Genomic DNA, 3,860 nt, shown 5'->3' on the forward strand with positions numbered 1-3,860 from the left:
TTATTATCTGGGATAGCTGCATATCTCAGTTGGGCAGAGAACTCTGGAAAAAGAAGGAAACAAAGTATGTGAATGGAAATCATGCCAGTGCCCAAAGGAACAACTAGGAAAGGAGACCCTCTGCAGAACAACACACTCTGAAAAATTCCTCTAGACAGGGTAGGACAGGGAGAGTGTAAGAGAAGAAGATCGGGAGCTTATCCTCTCAGTTCTGTGACAGCTTGTGCTTGATAGGGATCCTATGTTGTCGAAATCATCAGTTGCTTCTGACCCCTGCCTCAAAGGAAGTAGATCTCACCTTTCTTTCTTCAGTCTGGAAGTGCTGCTTATAAATATTCTGTCCTGTATATATCATAGTTGTGTACCTCTCTAATCTTGATCCTTAAATACTTTCTCAGAGTCTAAGTTCCAAGTCCCATTTTCAAGCCCAGATATTGTTCCACTTTTTTCTAAGACTCTGTATCTAGTTTATAACATCAGGGAGTATAGTTAAACAATGTTATCTATGGCCTAGGGCCTAGAGCCTATCCTTTAAGCAACTTTCAGGATTCTCCATGGTGCCCTAGCCTGATTCCTGGTTTTGTATAATTGTGGCTGATAATGCAAGGTCTAGCCCAGACTTATTTACCCATAAGAGTGACTCCTGAGTCCTTACTTATCAATTCTTCATCCATGATGCCAGAAGCAAAGCCCTTCCTAGAACCCAAATCCTGATTACCTATAAATTCTGTCTAGTAAGACAATCTGAAGCCCAAGAAGGCTATAGGAGTGTGATGATTTAAATCCAGTTTCAAAGAAGATGAATGCACCAGAAAATGTAGTTCTACACCCTCAAACATGGTTAAGTTCATAAAATCTTATTGATAACTAGATATATTACTAGATCCTGAACTAAAAATATCAAATAGTCACAGGACAATTGCTTCTTTCAAATGATCTCAAATGCCTTCATCCTGGTGCCTCTTCATCTGGATTTCCACATGTTCCTTTATAACATGCTCAGCCACTCAGTCAGTTATCGGGTCTAACTAATCCTCAGAACAGCTGTGTTTAGACACCCTGAGCAATAAATCCCTGGCTGAGAAGCTCAGGGGAATGACAACTCTGGTATTCCCAGTACTCACAATTTGAAGTCAATTTTGTAGTTGAAAACTTTAGCATATGTATTCAAGAATGTAAGCAAGTTTATTTGCAAATGACATATCTGATAAAGGTTTAGTATCCAAAATCTATAAAGAACTTATCAAACTCAACACCCAAAAAACTAATTGAGAAATGGACAGAAGACACAAGGTGGTGTATTAGGGAGGCCACATATTGCATGGAGCACTGGGTGTGGTGCAAAAACAATGAATACTGTTATGCTGAAAAGAAATAAAAAAAATAAAATAAAAAAAAGAAGACATGAATAGACATTTTTCCAAAGAAAACAAACAGATGACTTATAGAAAAGATGCTCAACATCACTCATAATTAGGGAAATACAAATTCAAACCATGATGAGATACAACTCCGTGAGAATGGCTAACATTAACAACACAAGAAACAACAGGTGTTGGCAAGGATTTGGAGAAAGGGGAACCCTCTTGCATTGTTAGTGGGAATGCAAACTGGTGTAACCACTCTGGCGAATAGTTTGGAGGTTCCTCAAAAAGTTAAAAATAGAGCTACTCTATGATTAAGCAATTACACTACTAGATCTTTATTCAAAGAATACAAAAATACAGATTCAAAGAGGTATGTGAACCCTGGTATTTAGTAGAATTATCAACAATAGCCAACCTGTGGAGAGAGCCCAAATGTCCACTGACTTATGAATGGATAAAGAAGATGTTGGGGGCATTTGTGTGATCCTGTTGGTTAAGCATCTGACTCTTGGTCTTGGCTCAGGTCTTGATCTCACGGTCATGGGTTTGAGTACTGCATTGGGCTCCATGCCCAGAGTGGAGCCTACTTCCAAAAAAAAAAAAAAAAAGGATGTGAGATTTTATATATACATAATGGAATATTACTTAGCCATCAGATAAAAAAGAAATCTTGATATCTGAGAGAGGAGTCAAGATGGTGGAGAAGTAGCAGGCTGAGATGACATCAGGTAGCAGGAGATCAGCTAGATAGCTTATCAAACCACTGTGAGCACCTACAAATCCAACAGGAGATTGAAGAGAAGAGCAACAACTCTAGAAACAGAAAATCGACCACTTTCTGAAAGGTAGGACTGGCGGAGAAGTGAATCTAAAACATGGGGAAGATAGACCACGGGGGGAGGGGCCGGCTCTGGGCAAGCGGCAGAGCAACGGAGCACAAAATCTGAACTTTTAAAAGTCTGCTCCACTGAGGGACATCACTCCAGAGGCTAAACTGGGGTGAAGCCCATGCGGGGTCAGCGTGGCCCCAGATCCCGCAGAGACACAGAAGGATTGGGGGTGTCTGAGTGTCACAGAATTCGCAGGTATTAGAGCGAGGAAGCTGGCTACAGAGACAGAGCCGAGGAGTGAGCTCTCAACTCAGGGATACCTTGAACCATAATCCATGGCACAGGCCACTGCTCTGTGAGTGGGTTCCCCACAAGATCCGGGGAGACACACCCTGGAAGAGCTCAGGGATCTGTGGGGTTTAGAGACTCCAGGTGGAGCTGTGTGCCAGAGACAGAGACGCTTGGTCACAGGCTGGGTGAGCTCGGAATGCAGCTGGAGGCCAGGGAGACGAGAGTGAATGAGCACTTTTCTCTGAGGGTGCACTGAGGAGTGGGGCCCCGAGATCTCGGCTCCCCTGGGCGGGAGATTGGGAAGCTGCCATTTTCATTCCTGTCCTCTGGAACTCTATGGAAAGCATTCAGGGAACAAAAGCTTGTGAAAGAGAACCCGAGTGGATTACTTAGCCTGGCCCCTGGTAAGGGCGGTGCAATTCCACCTTGGGCAAAGACACTTGAGAATCACTACAACAGGCCACTCCCCCCAGAAGATCAACAAGAAATCCAGCCAAGACCAAGTTCACTTACCATGGAGAACAGCAGAATTGGAGAGGAGGAGAAAGCAAAGCATGGAATCCATGGCTTTCTCCCCATAATTCTTTAGTCTTGCAGTTAATTAATTTTTTAATTTTATTTTTTTCTTCTGCTAAATTTTTTTAAACTTTTACCCTTTCCTCTTTTAACATTTTTTAACTAGTTTATCTTAACAATATCTTTCATTAAAAAAAATAATCTTTTTGAACCTTCATTATTATAGTCATATTTTATCCTTCATTGTGTCTAACTTTATTTTTTGTACACATATAGGGGTTTTTCGTCTAAAAAAATTGGGGGTACAACTTCTTCAAATAGATCAAAATATACCCTAAATCTAGCTCTGGGCTTGTTCTAGTCTCCAGCCCGAGCAGATTCTCTCCACTTTCTTTTTTATTCTCCCAACCAACTTACTTTATCAATTCCTTTTTTAGAAATTAAAAAAATTTTTTTTTCAACTTTATTTTTTTATTTTTTATTTTTTTATAAACATATGATGTATTTTCATCCCCAGGGGTACAGGTCTGTGAATCGCCAGGTTTACACACTTCACAGCACTCACCATAGCACATACCCTCCCCAATGTCCATAACCGCACTCCCCTCAACCCCCCTCCCCCCATCAACCTTCAGTTTGTTTTGTGAGATTAAGAGTCACTTATGGTTTGTCTACCTCCCAATCCCATCTTGTTTCATTTATTCTTCTCCTACCCCCTTAACCCCCCATGTTGCATCTCCACTTCCTCATATCAAGGAGATCATATGATAGTTGTCTTTCTCCGATTGACTTATTTCGCTAAGCATGATACCCTCTAGTTCCATCCACGTTGTCGCAAATGGCAAGATTTCATTTC

The sequence above is a fragment of the Lutra lutra genome, chromosome 8 (assembly GCF_902655055.1).
Source record: "Lutra lutra chromosome 8, mLutLut1.2, whole genome shotgun sequence".
In the NCBI taxonomy this organism is placed as follows: Eukaryota; Metazoa; Chordata; class Mammalia; order Carnivora; family Mustelidae; genus Lutra; species Lutra lutra.